This window comes from Lepisma saccharinum, chromosome 1 (genome assembly GCF_977018435.1).
Source record: "Lepisma saccharinum chromosome 1, izLepSacc3.1, whole genome shotgun sequence".
Taxonomy (NCBI): domain Eukaryota; kingdom Metazoa; phylum Arthropoda; class Insecta; order Zygentoma; family Lepismatidae; genus Lepisma; species Lepisma saccharinum.
Window position 1 is genome coordinate 56,304,028 of NC_139229.1, and position 18,647 is coordinate 56,322,674.

At 39.2% G+C, this 18,647-nt stretch overlaps 1 long non-coding RNA gene across 1 annotated transcript in view; it reads left to right on the forward strand.

Annotated features, from left to right (window-relative positions):
- Nucleotides 1–575: 575 nt before the first annotated feature.
- Nucleotides 576–18,647, forward strand: part of LOC145994181 (uncharacterized) — a 36,409-nt gene continuing 18,337 nt past the window's right edge. Inside the window, exon 1 of the long non-coding RNA XR_014442322.1 lies at nt 576–766. This is a non-coding gene — a long non-coding RNA (uncharacterized LOC145994181). The remainder of the gene's footprint in view (nt 767–18,647) is intronic.

The window sequence follows — 18,647 nt, forward strand, 5'->3', positions numbered from 1 at the left end:
ACTGGCGCTAATACAAATCAAAGTGTGAATCGTGCTGTGAAATCTATGTATCTTAAGTGGTACCGTTACGTAATATTCTAGTGTGTGTAATTCTACGATTACTTTTCAAGTTTTGTGCCAGAAGTATTCAATTTGTATTTTTGAACGTTTTGAAAGTATATTGAAACCTACTCATCACATGAACCGTGGATACATTACGTAAGTGCTCATATGTTCATTTCAGTGTGTGTCTGTTAAAATATGTGAAAAATTATAAGCGGATGAATTGAAGGTTTCGATATAACTTTAACCGGCGTCATTTTCCAAATTTCACACCACCCCAAAGACATGTGCGTCGATGTAAGGATGGAGGTAGTTTGGGCACATGTGCCACTGGAAGTCGGAATACATACACGCACGCTGAACATCTGAGCATCGATAAGCATGTGTTTGGTTCTCTCTTCACAACGTGCAGAGAGAAAAAGATACTGAGAAGGAAGCTGATCTGGTTTCAGTTTGGGAGACCATTTAGAAGATCAAATCGCTTTGGAACTGGGTTTTACAGCTTGAAGATGAGTGAACTATTATTCTGTATATGTGGTTTTTATGAGAAGGGTGAAGAGAAAGAAAGGGACAAGACTCACCATTTTGTGCTTCATGGATCCGTCCTGCTGATGGGTGAGAGATACGGATGCTCGTGGACAATCTTCGACAGTCGGTGCTACGGAGAAAAGTATCCCAAGATGCTGAATCTTATCTTCAGAGATCACTCGTCGCACAGAGTCCGGTAAGTAGGAGGACCGAACCTGGCCCGCTCCCGGCCACCACGGATGTGGAAAGCCTCTCTGGAACAGTCCATGAAACGCTCAGAAAACCGAACTGCCAGTGTGTGGGGAAAACTGTGGAGGAGAGCTCTGTGGGAAAAACGACGCCACACCCCAAATGCTCGCGTCCGTCTGCGAACCTGAAGGACGCCTGAATGTATCTGGGGTGGAGGCCTCTCTCCAGCCGATCGAACAACCTGTACCCCCCCTCTACTCCCTCCCCCCTCCCGCACCCGCTACCTGCTAGCTCGGTCCCCCTTCCCCCTACCTCCCCTCCGTCGCTTCCGCCCCCGTCCCCAGCCAGACTTGTTGCTTTCCCAATAAGCCTGCGCAAAACAGGTCGGTGCGCAGAATCCGTCCGCCACTGGGGGCAAAAAGAGAGAGAGAGAGAGAGAGAGGACGGCGGGACGGGGTAACCGGGGAGAGGGGGACACCGAGGGGGAGGAGGGGGTTGTGCGAGAGTAGAACCGGAGAAACAAAGAACTTCGGCGGAGTGAGCTGAAAGTATGAATCAAATTGTACTGGCATGGTCTTCATGCATATGCAAGCCAAAAGATGCGAGGGGGGGGGGCCGGATTTCGGAAGGGGAGAAGGGATTCCGTGGAATCAGAACCAAATTTGTAAATTTCATTCGGGGTTTCCGAATTTGCCTATGAAGAAACTGGACAGTGCCTGACGGGAGTTCTGAACGGGCAAATTCCGAAAAAAAAATATGCAAATTCTTCTTTTAGAACTTACATTTGAAGTATTCAATAAGAAGTGACTACATTGAAACAAGAATTTTTACACAAAACAAGCCTATGTTTAAACCACATAAAAGTGTTCTGACACCTAAAGCACTTCACGGTGGCTTGCAAATTATACATTCATACATGTTACATTCGGGTTCCTGCACAGCCATATTGTTAGAGCTCTCACCTTTGGTGTGGGTGGTCCTGGGTTCGATTTCCGGTTGGAGCCTCCAAAATTTCGGCATTGTTCCAGCGTCGCGAGATCAATTGGGAGCTACTTGAAGACGTAGCGGAATCCAGTCTCGAAAGCCAGAAAACAACGGAGATGGAAATCTATGAGCTGACCCCATGACTCTTATAGTAAATTATAATAACAACAGTAAGCCGTAATAAATACAATCATACTATCTTATAAAGTTAGAGCCACGGTGGTCCAGTTGGTATTATAATCTGACTACCATTTCCGGTCATAAGAGATTGTATTAAGATATTAATTCCTCTCATATTGATGATTGATTTGCTTTATTTTACTTAGCCTTTTGTGCTACTTTTGGCTAATTTGCGAAGATGGGGATGAGTTATTATGTGATAAAATTGATGAATGGATACTCACAAACATCCATGGCCAGGCCAGGATTCGAACCCGGGATCCTCAGCCTCTAATAAAATGGTTAGCTGGTGGGAAACCAGGTGTTAAAGCTGGCTGGGGTGTGGTGCTGATAACCTCCACAATGGCCTACATCGTGAATGTGTATAACACATTCTTCCACCCACCCCCTATATCCCGACGCAAAGTGCAGGGGCGTCCTTTACCTTCTTTTTATCTAAAAGTTGGGTGTTGGATGATGTGATTGATTGTTTGCCTCGATGGGCTCTAAGGATTCCCCAATGGTGTAATGGTAACCTCGTCGCCTTGTAATCGAGAGACCCCGAGCTTGATACCGGTGGAGGTACATAGTGTTCGGATCTCACGTTAAACAGTAGGTCCAGTCCCGGTTAACCTATCCGTGCATAGAATGGCTTAAAACCAAACTCAACAACTTGACGTTCTCTACATAATATGAAAGTGTGTTGAATGGTCACACTCTGTATACACGTGACGTTCCCTGGACTGCAACCTACAAGCTGAAGTTGTACATCCAAAGCACTAATACGTGAACTTTAAGAGGTAATACTGCGAACCCTATTTCCTCACAGATAACTCGACAGTCAACCGACGAGAGACAGTCAAATTAGAACCTTAATTGTTTTTTTGTTTTCTATCTAGTAGATTTCTGCTTTTAAAGTTGCACAAGTTTACTACATTTTAGCATAGACCCATTGCTGATCCACACATATTTTCAAGTCTGAGTTAGTACCTGTAGACCTCAAGAAGAATATTTGGAATCTTATGTTCAGTCACTTAAGAGCCAACGCGAAGATCTTTCCACCCATCAGCATGCGGACTGAGGCCATTGTCGAAATTCCTCCTCTATTTGTAAACTTGTTGGCGTGGTCAGCATGCACAGAGATATTGAACTTTCATTTTCCGTAGAACATCTATACGTTTTAGGCTTCCAGAGGGCAAGAAACTACCGCTCTTCGTTGGTGCATGTGAATGCAGGAGGCGCCATCTATACAAAAATAGTGTTGTGAAGCTCAATTGATAAGTGTTCCAGCCTTGATGTCGTTTCGTAAATAACAGTCCATGCCTCATGTAAATTTGAGCTGTTTACATTCTGTCCTGTAATTTTTGTGGAACTTTTAAGGTTTTCATATGAATCTCCCTCGTATAATGATTACACCGTAAATTGAGCTCCAATCAGATTGCTGCAGCACATAATACCATGCCAGGGATGAGATGAAAACCTGCAACTCAAGCGTAAAGAAAAGCAAGTTGCAAATCCTGATGACGTCAAAGATGTCACTTCCGTTAAACCTTCCCCTGCAATTTTGATATTTGCGGGTTCACCCTTGCTGTTCAATGCCTTCTGCTCGGCTTGCTCTGAATTAATGTTCATTGCTTATCAGATGTGGCGTGTAGTTTACGGCATTAGTGATTAGTAGTCTTTCAACTTTCTAATCGGACACTGATTCAAGCAGACCGTCTCATTATCCCTACAGGATGGAGATTATCATCAACAACCTTCAATAACAAGGAACGTCATGGCTCTAACAGCTTATGAGTTTGGGAGTTGTCGTTTTCGTTCGGAACTTTAAGTTTCCTTGACAAGATTTGTAAATAGTTTTCATTGGGAACTTCAAGTTATCTTCACAAGATTGCTCTTTCAAGGTACGCTTGGTAAGACTTTGTCTAGTAGTTTTCTTTCTGCAAGAAGATTTCACTCCTGAGTAAGCTCGGTTGAGGAGAAATTGACAAGGAAATATATATATACAAATTATATGTACTCACATAAGTTTTATTTAAAAAATAAAATAAAAATTTTCTGGGACTTCCAATGAATAGGCCGTAAATTCTTCACAAACTGTTTCTGCAATGAGACAATTGGATTTGACTTTTCAGAAAAAAATATATTTAGAAAATTTCATCCTTTCTACATCTTACTCGATCCTAACTCTGTGATTAACTACATGTATGTGTACGTTAAGTTATAACCCCCTCTAATGATTGAACGATGAGTTAAAAAAAGATTGATGTTTATCAGAGTACTTACAGTGTTTGTTGAAAGCTCAAACGATTCGGACGGTATACACATTTCACTGCTGAATTCAAAGCGTTCCTTTCCTTGTATTCTCATTTTCTAACAGGATGACTAGAGATAAATATGCCAGTGCAGTTAAATACGCCAAACTTGCATTACCGGGTTGTTTTCAAATAGAGTACGTATGATAGCTCAACTCGCACTACTCGTGTTGAATGAACATACCACCAGATTACGCTCAAGTTGCCAATTCATACGTCTTTTGTTTTCCGGAAGGTTTGTTCCGATGGTGGTCTTACTTCACTGAAAGTAAGCATCCTATTTTAGCATCTTATCAACTCCCACTTTTCCTAATATTTTAAGTGACTGTACCTCTTTATGTACGAGCATGTGAATTGATGCATCGTCTCTTCTCTTTGAAATGTCTGTATTCTGATGTAGTACAGGGTGAGTCAAAAGTCCCTGACCACCCCTTACAAAATGAATTGGAGTGTAGATTGCAGCAATTGGTCATGGATATAATATGTTAGGCCTAGGGGGAAACCTTTTGGTGCATGTCATGACAACGTCCGCCATCTTGGTAACCGCCATCTTGGATCAAACCTCATTTCTATAAATGGGAAAGGAACATGTGGGATATGGTTTTGAGCTAGAATTTCACCAGGAATTCAGTGGTAAAGTTAGATTTCAGTCTGTCAGATCAACTTTTACTTCCACTTTGTAATTTGGTTCCTTACCTTGGCCATGCAAATTTTATGACATCATTTTCATTCAATAAACATGTGGTAACTTTTGATTGATTTCATTTGTTTAATTTCATTTCGCTTATCAGCCACTTTGGCTAATCGCAAAAATGAGGATGAATGACGATAATATTAAATGCATGAAGGGACAAATACATATGGACAGAACACTAGTTTCACAGAGGATTATACTGCTGCGAGTCCAGACGCCAGAGCCTCGTTAGCCTGCAAAATCAGTCCAGGGTGTATTGCGTGGGAGAGTGTTTGACATTTGGATGTCTTCACAAAGGGTCACCCTTATGTTGTAAGAACTAACTGTAAGTACTTGTAACAAATTTTCAAGTGCTTGTAAATATGTAACACATTTTTTCTTGACTTCCATGAAACAATTAGATGATCTGCAACATTGGAATATTTTTCCAAAATATGCGAATTATTACTCTTAAAGACACGTATGTTATTTTGTCATATGCTAGAAAATAAGGCCAACAAAAATATGAAACAATTAATATGACATATTTAACTGCATCCATCTTTGGTTCTCTCAACAAATACTAAGAGTTTTGGACGTATATTTGTAAGCAATGTTTACACATCTATTGTCCATTCTTTCAGTTTTGCGTTCTTTTCTTCATCTAACCTCTTCGCAGAAAATATAAGGCTCATAAATTGAAAAGAGAAAAAAGCACTTTTCTACTGTAAAATGCTCGACATTACATACAACAATAACTCGATAAAAACCCATCAAACTGTACGTAACTCGAAAAAGCACGGTATATTTGCTTTGAAGGGGAAAAATTGTAATTCTCTTCACGTAACAATTGCATGAAAGTGGTATTATATTTTTTAAAAAATGGTGAAATGGTATGGAGATATGAAGATTAATTCCATCATGCTGATAATTTCTGCATCGTCTGCATACGCTGGATACTCTCTCTCTCTCTCTCTCTCTCTCTCTCTCTCTCTCTCTCTCTCTCTCTCTCTCTCTCTCTCTCTCTCTCTCTCTCTCTCTCTCTCTCTCTCTCTCTCTCTCTGTTCTGTTTCACGATTGGCGATTTTCAACCCAGAACTGGCCCAAACGTAACGTTGTTCAACGTACGCACAATTAAAAGCTTGAGGAAGCTTTAAGCAAGGACCCAAGCGTGTGCACATTATGAATAATTAATTTCGGAATGAGCGCCGCAGAGTCGTTTGCGTTCTCTCTATCTTGACGACAACTCCACTAGCGGGATAAAGCGTGAAATATTACTGGCGATAATGAATTGTCGGATAGAATGCAGGCGCGGTCCGTGTCCGACCACGATTCCTGGTTAGGAAATAAAAGGGGCTTCGCTGTCCACAGAATTTACATTTCTCGCCGGCGATGGAGCTGTCCATCAGAAGTTTGATGGAGGGTCAAGAAACGAGGACGGTAACACGTCAGACTGAACAAAGAATTGTTAAGGAGTCTTCGTTTATGTTTCTTGCTGAAATGAAGCGTGTTATTCACAAGCTCCTACGTACAACGCTCATAGCCAGTAGCTAACTACGGAGAATTCACACCGAAGAAACACGCGACACGCGACATGCAACATGCGACACGCGAAACGAGTGTTTCACACCGAAGATACAAGATGCACGCGACACGCGGCAAGCGACACTGGTTTCCTTGCTCAGTTTGCATGATGGTACCGATATAATTGCATTAAAAAGTTTATTAGTCACCCGAAAATAACGAAACAAGAGTCATTGTTACATGTAAATTGCGTTGTAAAATTTGTGCAAGTTATTGAAACTTGGGTGAGGCATGTTGCATGAGAAAGTTGATAAATAATATACACTGACCGTATACGCTAGACTTTTCAGCCTGAATAAAGTGAATAGCTAAACACTAGAGAAATGGTTCTCAACCTCCGTGAAACCATGTCACGGTATTTTTTTTAAGTCAATGACCTTAGCCGAAGAATTTTCCTTGTAAATCTATACAGTATTGAAGATTTTATGCATTAATTAACATGTGCCTATGAAATTAAATATTGATAAATAAATTCTAGCATAATCATAAGAGTAATAATAGTTTGATTACGTGTGTAGGATTGTTGACAAATATAAACATATGGAAGACAAAGTGGTAACGTCTTCTCCTTGTAATTAAGTGATCCCGGGTTCTATAACCGGGGAGGCACCGGGCAGATCCAGTTCTGATTAGTCTATTTGTGCATAAAATGGACTTAAAAAACGAAAACTCACAACTCAAATATGATATTGAGATTATGTTAGTTGTCAACCAGTTTCAGCAGAACATTTCGGTGCTCAGTATAGTTGATACGAGGGCACGGTATCGGGTCGCGGGCCGGCGGCTGAAAAACAATGCACTAGAGTACTTTACCATGTTGACTAATATATTTTGTACTAAAGTGCCTCCATAAGCTGACTTTTTGAAATAAAAGCAGTCAGATAAATGGCCAAAACACGGCCTCTTTACACAATGTTGAAGGCAAATTACAGCCGATAGATAACTGCATCAAAAAACTTGATAAAGCGAAATAAACGTTGTGTTTAAATCCTAAAACATTGTTAAAACATTGTACATATCGATACTTTATTATATCAACAAATTTGAGGTTGGGCTCTCTTCTAGTGTCTAAATACAGCTCGTTGGAATGAAGCATTCGCTGAGCATTGCTACCTTCATTTGGTGCAAAGGTACATAAACCTTAAACTTAAAACTCAGCTAGCTTATCTACAGGGTAGGGTTCTTTGTAGACAACGAAACCAGACAGGATGCCTTCCAATGGAGACGTTTAAACGAATATATTATTTAAACACAGGATACATGGAGTAAGAATATTTACATGATAAGCTACTTTCTTCTATGCTTTTTATTATTTTATTTTCTCTATTTGTATATTCTTCTATCTGAACTTCCTTCTCAATGGACAGATCTGGATCTGGACTTCCTTCTTAATGGACGGACTGGATCGGGACTTCCTTCTCAATGGACGGTCTGGATCTGGACTTCCTTCTCGATGGACGGTCTGGATCTGGACTTCCTTCTCAATATGTAGGATATGGACTTCCCTCTTAATGGATGTTCTGGATCTGGACTTCCTTCCTGTCTTTTTTGTGAACTTCCCTCGGGATTTGAATTTGTTTATGTTTTGACTATTTAATAAATTCCTTTATCGTTTTCCAACTTTTTCCTCTAAGCTTTGGGAATAATACTAATATCCTCCCTTGGGGCTGCAATTGGAACGCGCCACCACTAACTAGGTACAACAGAGTGTATACTTGGTGCAGCCGATTGACATGCGCATCCAAGTAGGTGCTACAGTTAAACTGCGCAACCAAAAAGTGCTGTGGGGCGTCGATCGGAACGCGCTCGCCACTGATGTAAACAAAATTTCCGCTACGGGAATGGTAAATCAACCAAACAGATGCAATATCTGTTCAAAGACACAAACTTGTATCAGTGCTTTGACTTCCTTAATTTTCATATTAACTTACATGTGATAACTGACTTGATTTATAATATATATATATTAATTTACTTCTTTCATACTTATTCTTTGTCTTCTTATAATATATTCTATTGTTTTTCATCTTTCCAATTTGCTTTGTTCTTATTTGTAAAATTATTCACATATATTATGCCAATTCTTAACCATGCACGCCTGGTGCTGCCATCTCTATTCGTCTTTGGCAAACTATTCACATTACTTGGTCCTATTGGGTACGTAACACAATATTCCCCCCCTTGGCCATAAAAAAAATTTGTCGTAATATATATATATACAGATGGGGGACAAAATAATACGAACACCTGTGAAAAAGTATGCCACATTTCACACCGGCAGTACAGCAGCACCACCTGGCACTGAAGTCTGCCACCTAGTGGCTGTGAAGGGGAAGGTATTAGTTTGCCAACAGCAGTCATTGGTGGTGCATTCGTCTATCATACGCTCTCAAGAGACACTGCAATGTCAGACCTGACAGAGTTCCAAAGAGGCATGATTGTTGGAGCACGTTCAGCTGGAGCCACGGTGACTGAAACCTCAAAGCTTGTTGGGTGTGCAAGGAGCACAGTATCAGCCGTTATGACAGCGTACACAACACAAGGTAAGATGGCGTCTTCAAAGCACAACAGTGGACGAAAGACAAAGCTTGCTGCTCGGGATAGGAGGGTGTTGAAGCGCATAGTGGCCCGAAAGCACAAGCAATCGTTATCCGAGATAACATCTGAAATGAACAGGCATCTCCAGGACCCCATTTCAACCAAAACTGTCAAAAGGGAACTCCATGCTGCAAACATTCATGGCCGAGTGGCAATTCGTAAGCCATTGGTGACATCACGTAATGCTGTCAAGCGACGCCAATGGTGCAGAGCTCACAGAAGTTGGTCCCCACAGCAGTGGCAACAAGTCATCTGGTCTGATGAATCAACATTCACGTTATTTCAGACCACGGGGCGCGATTATGTGTGGAGAACGCCTCGAGATGCATTTCATCCTGATTGCCTCTTGCCGACTGTGAAGCATGGAGGTGGGTCCATTATGGTATGGGGCGCGATATCTTGGCATGGTGTGGGACCACTTGTTTTTCTGCATGGGAAGATCAATGCCAGTCACTATCGCAGCATTCTGGGGGATCATCTCCATCCTTTTGTCCAGACTTTATTTCCTGGTGACCGACCGCTTTTTCAAGACGACAACCCTCCTATCCACACTGCTGGGTCTGTCCAAACATGGTTTGAAGAACATGACGATGAAGTAGGACATCTTGAATGGCCCCCACAGTCTCCTGACCTGAACATTATAGAACATTTATGGGGATATTTGGAGTCCAAACTTCGTGCTCGAAGTCCACCTCCAGCCACACTTTCGGAATTGGAGACTGCTCTGGAGGAAGAATAGCTCCACATTCCCTTAAACATTGTGCATGACCTCTATGCGTCCATCCCACGTTGCATACAAAATGTACTTCAGTCACAGGGTGGTCCAACCCCCTATTAATAAAGATTTTCTCTACATTCACAGGTGTTCGTATTATTTTGTCCCCCATCTGTATATATATATGCAGATACAATTTTTTTTCAAATTATATATGTACAAGTCTATTATTTCTTCTTGACGCTTTCTTTCTTCTCTTCTGTACAATTATATCTTCTAATGTTGTCTAAATTCTGTCTCCTTTCTACATCTGTTTTTATGTGCTTTAGAAGAACTGTATTTCTAAAAGTACTTATCACTTCATATGGGCCTTCATATATGAAAAATAGCTTTTTGATAGCTTTCTCTGCTTACATTGCTTTTCACTTTCACTGTGAAATTATATCTCCTGGCATGCAGCATTTTTCCTCATCTCTCGATTTATCTCTTCTTTCTATTTTCGTTCCTAGATATCTTTTCACCGTTCCGGAAATATTCGTGACATCTTAAGTTATTTCTAGATACAAAATATAATTCTTCAATAATTCATGTCCTGCAAGTCTGCTCGTCTGTTCTCTCCAAGATAGTCTTTACCTGATGATGTCTTGCCAAAATAGTAATTTTCGTTTCACCCTTTTCTTCTTTCAGCAATATCTCTACAGATTATCAGTTAGCTCAGATTTTTCCATTTCAAAGAACTCTCTCTCTTCTCTAAGTTGACCGTCTAAGTGTTTCTATCAGCTAGAATGATTCTTCACATCAGCCTTAATTTCATATCAGCATGTATCTAGATATATTTATTTTCTGTGATTACAACCCATTCTCGGAATACAACCGATTCTTCTTTAACTTCTGGGATTACAACCCATTTCATTTGCACTTTTCTAAATACACGATGACTTTTAATCGTCTAAGCTTAGAAAGAATTCATTTTACTGATACTGTTCGATCTTCTATATTATCTCTTCCTTTTTCCTGAGAGTTTTCTTCATGATTAACTTCCTTCTGTGCCTAACTGTTATATCTTCTTCGTTCTTCTGATCGTACAATTGAAAAGTTTACTTCCATTTTTCATATTACTTTCTTTGGCATCTTTCCTTTTACAGGTTTGATCAATGGAGTGGTGACATAACTTGGCACTCATTATTCTTTCTTAAGATATCACTTGCAGAATAGATTTTCCTCCAACGATGGGTGTTATATATATATATATCTTCTTACAGGAACTAACATTAAAGAACTAAAATTTTCTTCTTTCAAATAAATCATTATCATTTGCCCAAACTTATAATTCCACGAATTTTTCTTCTGGTGAACTGGAACTTTTTCAGACAACTTTAATAATTCTAGAAACGTACGCTTGCTAGTCTGTAAATCATACCATCTCCTTCCTTTGCACTATTGAGTCTTATTTGTTCCTTCCGATTCTTTCAAATACGCGTTGCTTGTCAATGTCTTGTTTTCCTTTTCTCTTCCTCTTTTCTTTTCTTTCTTCTATTTTCTTTTCTATTCTTCTCAAGATCCTTCTTCCTCCTCTTCCAACTCTCTTCCAGTAAAGAAATTACTTTCAATTCTCTCTTCTTCCAATCTGGTTTCTGCCAAGATTTCTTCTTACGTTCTACATCTTCATCAAATGCATGCTCTCCTTGTCTTTTCCGTCTCGTCTTCTTCTTCCTTCTCTTTGGCGAAGTAGCATCAAAATCCATTTGATCTTTGTCGACCCTTCTTTGCATGTTCTTAACTTTCTTCAGGTTCCTTTCTATTTTTAATTTCTTTCTCTTCATCTTCCATGTGTTTACGTGAATATATCTAAATTTCATTTTACTTTTCTTTCTTCTTTGTTTACATCTTCGGTTATGTGTATGCTTCTTTTCTTCCTCCGTCAGAGACTCGTCACTGGAAATTTCTTCTCTCATCTTCATTTTGACATGGATTTCTTCATCATTATATTGACAACTAAATTTTTCATCTCTTTCTATTCCTCTTTCTTCTTCTTCTATTTTCTCATCTTCCTCTTGTTTGACCTCTTTAAGTTCCTGAGTGTTTTCTTCTCGTAACTTTATAGCTACTTCTTCTGTCTTGCTGTCATGCTCGTCATTGGACCTTTCTTCTTTCATATTCCAACTTCTATCTTCTATCAGGACCTTCGCTTCTTCTATCTCGTTTTCGTTTTCTTCTATTCTGGAAACATCTACTTCTGTCTTGCTGTCATTTTCTTCTGTTCTTGAAACGGCTAATTCTATCTTGTTTTCATGTTCTTCTATTCTGGAAGATACTGCTTCTATTTGCGATTTATTTTGACCAATTTTTCTTTCCATACTGTTGGTTCTGTGCATATTCTCCTCTCTAAGTTTTGAAACTTCTTCCTCGATCGTCCTATTTATATCCACGCTTTTGTTTTCAATTAGCAATGTTGTTTCTTCTATCTTCTTTTCCAATGATCTTCTATTTTCTTCACATGTCTCGGTTATTTTCTCGTACATTTTCTTGCTTTCATTTCTTACTTCTTCTAACTTTTCTTTTACTTCTCTGTTGTTCTCTTCCGCCTTTCTATTATTCTCTTCAAATTTCCCTTCTAATCTTCTGCTATTTTCTTCCATTCTCTGTGCGTTAACTTCCATTTGCATTGACATCTTTTGAAACAATTCTATAAAGTTTATTTCTTCTGTCTTCTTTTGTTTTTCTTTCAACTTTTCCTTCTTGCAGTTCTTACATATGTAGCCTTCTTCCCTTTCGCTTATTGATATATATTTTTCCTTTCTTATTCCTTCGCACATCCAGTGTCTCATTTCCTTACATGTGACACAGAAAATAATTTCTTCCTTGTTTCCTTCCTCTCCGCAACAAATGAAAGTTTCACTTTTTTCTCCGTCTTCCTTCATTGTAGCTTCTCCATTCTCATTTCCATCTTTATCCTTTTCCTCCATTTTCAATTATTCTTTCTCTCTTCGCTGTCTGGTTCCTAATTCTCTAGCCCCACGTTGGGCGCCATTTATTTATGCTACCTTCATTTGGTGCAAAGGTACATAAACCTTAAACTTAAAACTCAGCTAGCTTATCTACAGGGTAGGGTTCTTTGTAGACAACGAAACCAGACAGGATGCCTTCCAATGGAGACGTTTAAACGAATATATTATTTAAACACAGGATACATGGAGTAAGAATATTTACATGATAAGCTACTTTCTTCTATGCTTTTTATTATTTTATTTTCTCTATTTGTATATTCTTCTATCTGAACTTCCTTCTCAATGGACAGATCTGGATCTGGACTTCCTTCTTAATGGACGGACTGGATCGGGACTTCCTTCTCAATGGACGGTCTGGATCTGGACTTCCTTCTCGATGGACGGTCTGGATCTGGACTTCCTTCTCAATATGTAGGATATGGACTTCCCTCTTAATGGATGTTCTGGATCTGGACTTCCTTCCTGTCTTTTTTGTGAACTTCCCTCGGGATTTGAATTTGTTTATGTTTTGACTATTTAATAAATTCCTTTATCGTTTTCCAACTTTTTCCTCTAAGCTTTGGGAATAATACTAATATCCTCCCTTGGGGCTGCAATTGGAACGCGCCACCACTAACTAGGTACAACAGAGTGTATACTTGGTGCAGCCGATTGACATGCGCATCCAAGTAGGTGCTACAGTTAAACTGCGCAACCAAAAAGTGCTGTGGGGCGTCGATCGGAACGCGCTCGCCACTGATGTAAACAAAATTTCCGCTACGGGAATGGTAAATCAACCAAACAGATGCAATATCTGTTCAAAGACACAAACTTGTATCAGTGCTTTGACTTCCTTAATTTTCATATTAACTTACATGTGATAACTGACTTGATTTATAATATATATATATTAATTTACTTCTTTCATACTTATTCTTTGTCTTCTTATAATATATTCTATTGTTTTTCATCTTTCCAATTTGCTTTGTTCTTATTTGTAAAATTATTCACATATATTATGCCAATTCTTAACCATGCACGCCTGGTGCTGCCATCTCTATTCGTCTTTGGCAAACTATTCACATTACTTGGTCCTATTGGGTACGTAACAGCATGCGCGAACAACAAACTGAAGCAACACGATGCACGGTATTGAGAAAACGGCACAGTCCGAGAGGCACGTAAGCCACACGCGACACGTGCATCTTGCCGTGTCTCTTCGGTTCGAAAGGTTGCATTGATTACTGAGTGTTGGCTCCCAATCCCAATAGTAGGGCTAGGATTTTTATGACCTAAAAATCACAAAAATATGCAAAATAAATTACCTAAAATTTTACAAAATATGCACTATAATTTGAAAAATATGCCTTTAAACTAGACTGTTTCAAACATCAATGTCTAACGTATGCTGAAATATTTTCATATATATACTATTTTTAGTTCACTTTACCGGCCCTGATGAGTCGAAATGCACAATGAATACTTTCTGTAAATTTTCAATTAAAAAAAGATTTTGCTGCAGTAAAAAAAACCTCGAGTGAACATGGGAGTAAAAACGAATCCACTTGGAAAATGACTGTATATTTGTTGAAGAAGCGAAAATATGCTGAGTATGATCGAAAATCCATCAAAATATGCTTTATCACGTAGAAATGGCCAAATATGCCCAAATATGCTCTTAAAAAGCATCTTAAAACATATGCAATATGAATTTCTATATATTTAGGAAACACATCACCCTTATCAAAATAAAATATGCTAAGTCATAAAAATCCTAACCCTATACATTTATACATTACATTATGTGTTACCTATCTTTGGAAGTATGAGTTCTTTCATTTTTATTTCGTCAACTGTTCAGTGTGTCACAAACAACCAGTTTCAGAAGGACAAAGTGGATAGACTAAACTGTAGATGTGAACTTGGCATTTGGCAATGAGATTTGCAAATAATTATAATTAACATGTAGGCTAAGAGACAAAATCCGATATTACCACTTCATTTTGAATACGTTGTTTTTCTACGATTTTCCGTATCGTTGTTTCACTTCCCGTTGAGTTACTAAACGCGTTTCTCATTTTGTTTTGTACATAATGTGTCTGGTTGTAGCTATGTTATTTCTTACAGATTCTCTTCGGACACAAGTATGCAGGCGCCGATTCTGGCAAAGTTTGGCAATGAACAGCCTCATTCCCACATCCAGTTTTATCCGTCTTTGTTGTAAAGTTGGCAACACTAAAATGCATTAATTTACGGTTATAATATGCAAAGAGACACTGTTCTGAACAGTTAGACACATTTATAGGTTGTAATAATACCATTAAAAGCCAATGTTATCGGTACAACCCAAAATTGTCCATGACTGTACAAGACGTTAAATCGCAAAACAATAAAGAACTCGGAACGTATAATATTTTCAGCTCTTACATGTGTTTCACATGTAAACATGTACTTATATAGAGATTGTCAGGTCTTGTTCCTTACCTGGCATCCCTGCTATGATACCCACGCTTGCCATAAATGCAATATTTATAGTTCATATGAACAAAATAATGTTAGTCCTGATGTATCATATTTCACTAAACGATCGCGATTTGTTTTGTTAGTATACACGGAAATGGTTCGTTCGTAGTAATAAGATCCATAAATAATAATGTTATTTGAGTATATGATGTATATTCCGTCCATATCAGGCAAAGAGGGATGAAGGAGTTTCATGGAAATGAAAATATGTATACAGTGAAACTGTAAATATATGTCCGTTATTAAGAAGTGTCCGCTATTCAGAAAAACTGTGTAAGGTGTTACACAAAAGGATAAGCATATTACAGTACGTACTTTACGAACATAATGTTTTTTTTTCCTACATTCAAGAAACAAAATACTGTACTACATATGGTGAATTTAAATTTACTAAAGTATCCCTACATAGCGTACATTACAAATTTCAAAAAAGAAAATACAGTACCGGTAGTGTAATCCTTTGTTAAATTACTGCATTCAAAATGACACACTTCACAAGATAACCACAAAGAATACTGTCTAGTCTGCACTTTTAAAAAGAATTACGTTCGGTGTAACATGAAACAATGCGCGCTAGTTCAAAATACTGGTCATTGTTGTGTCGAATTCCAGGAATTGCGACCGTTTTCTTTCAGGCTGTCCGTTATTAAGAAGTTTCATTTGCGTTGGGGAGGTAGTTTTCAGTTTGCGCGTCCGTTATTAAGAATGTCCGTTATTGAGAAGTAATATTGCCATTAAACCCCATGAATTTCTGCCGGGGAATTTAAAAATATCCGTAATTTAGAGGTGTCCGCTATTCAGAGGTGTCCGTTAGGTGAAGTTTATATGTATGTTATGTATGTATGTGTGTGGGGTGAGGGCGCAGTGTTACGTAGTCGCCTTGTGATTAAGGGGTCCCTTGGAAGGATTTGCCGATACCCTTACCATTCCCACAGATACCGATGCTTTAAAATATTAACAATAAATGTTGTTCAAAATATTAATTAATATTAGTGGATGAGTTTTCCACTGCAATTATAAGCATTAATTTATCAGAGTTTTGCTTCAAAAAATTCAAATATTACATCAGTACATGAAAATACCTGTTAAGTAATAATAAAACACAGTGTTTCCACATAATAATAATACAAAATCAAGATGAACTTCAAAATTTGCTTAACTTCCAGAATAATTAGAATCCGCGAGTGTCGCGGAGCATTTTTTCGGACATCGCGAACGATAAAAACGACTGGAAAGTATCGATTGGCACCGTTGAATAAAATCCCATCGACTCAGGTGGACTTAAATACTCAAAACTTATGCATGTATGTAGGAAACGACAGTCTCGATTTTAGTCATAGTGGAGATGATGGGATCAGTACCCCGCTCCGACCTCCATTATCCTCCGGTTCACATTGCTCGGAGACTGGGCGAGCAGCAGAACTGAGATCACACGTCCTGGTGCCCAGGCGACATATAGCAGAGTCTTGCCGTACTGCACAGACGAACTTTCGCAGTATGTAGAGGGCATCAAGAAGAACAGCTTTCCTCGATAACCTTACAATCCTTCAAATAATGGCATTTTCCATCCCACGCGTATGCAATCACAAAGCACAGAATAGCGTTTGCAACTCGCATTTGGTTTTCTTCTGTCGGAAAACGAAAATTTGTTCGTGGAAACAAAGTAGGCATTTAGATGCAAATCCGTGAGAGTTTTAACTTCGGATGCGTTAATTTTCATACAACCCTCGTATTTTTATTCGTGCTAAGGTATGAACTTGGTCCATGATGGGATCCAGAGATACAATTGGTTTTCTATCCAAGGATGCATTTTTGTTAGCTATTTCATATTTTTCAACCTACATATTTCATTCGCACATTCTTTAATTTTCTAAGAGTTCTGAGGGCCTGCCCGATGGCTTAGTGGTAACGCTGTCACCTTGTAATTCATGGTTCAATCTCCAGCGGAGGCGCACTGCAAACTGTTCCAATTTCGATTGTCTTGCGCCGACCTACGTGGCGGAGTGATTATCACAGAGCGCTGTGACGGTAGGGATCCCGTCTGGGCATGGGCATTCTTTGTGAAATGTCCCTGCATCAATTCCATCATGTCATAACCCATCCTCATCTTCGCGATTAGCCAAAAGTGGCAGAAAAGCGCAGTAAAATAAAGCAAATCAATCAATAGCTTGGCTTGTATCAGGAATAGAGAGGACTTTGACAAAACTTAGGCTAAGTTCTGAACTTTATAGAGAAGCAAATTCAGAGGAAAGGGGGCGGTTAAAATGCCTTTACCAGAAATATTGTGTTTATATTTCTGTCTCCCGTACATAGCATGCGTGAAAAACATATGTAAAGCGAACATTTTTCATCATCATATGTGATTTCAGGAGTTCCCTCTTTCTCTGCAACCCTATTCGTGCTACACAGCTGCCCGTACTTGTGGTGCAATAAAGCTGTCGGGTATTAACTTGCTGCTTGTGCAGGCAAAGCTGTGCGTTTTCTCCTGTGCCCACAGTGCTTCGTTACTCAAGCCTTTATCTTCTTTCAGATCGATAAGGGTATTTACTCTTGTGGACAGCCCGGCCCTGTCTTTGTTATGCTGGTACTGAACAGGTAGCTTTTAACGTGGACTCGTTTCGTGAAGTATTGTGTGCCGGAAAATAGAAAGGGTGGATTCTGAAAGTGGTAGCAAATGGGGGAATTTCCTGATTGCAATCTTACGGATATTGTTTGATATTTTTTCCCATTAGCTGAACTTTAACTTTAACATCAAAAATTTATAATTTCTTTCGAATTTCCTTATTCTCTGCGACTCAGCTCAACTCGAAGGATAGACTCGCTATACTCTGTCCGAACTATCTCTGGAGCAAGGCTGCGCATAGCGTCAGACAAGTGGAGGAAATTGGGTGGGCAGAGCAAAGCAGTAAACGCTGCTGGGAAGGCTGGTACCCGCAGTCGCTTCCACCTCCATGTTAATTGGTGGAGCCGTCCCGTGTCACTACTTGCGCAGAGACTTGTTTCCGTTCGCCTGCTCCAGAGATAATTGGGACAGGGTATAGACGAAAGCATTTTCTCTGACATTTTTCATAACATTTCGAGTTCATCATTTTGATGTTATAGTATATTGCATGGCATATTTCACAGATAGAGTATCGGTGCTAATTTTCTTAGCATTTCGCGTAGCATAGCCAATCAGAAGAGGGTGTCACAAGTCCAGATTCAATAGCGGCCGAGTGAGATGTAAACAATGTATCACTTCACACTTTTAAAAGCTGATAACTATTCAACCGAGAGGAAAAAACATTTCCTACCAAATGCTTTTAGGTACAAATCAATGACGATGCTAAATACATACTTTATAGAGTATA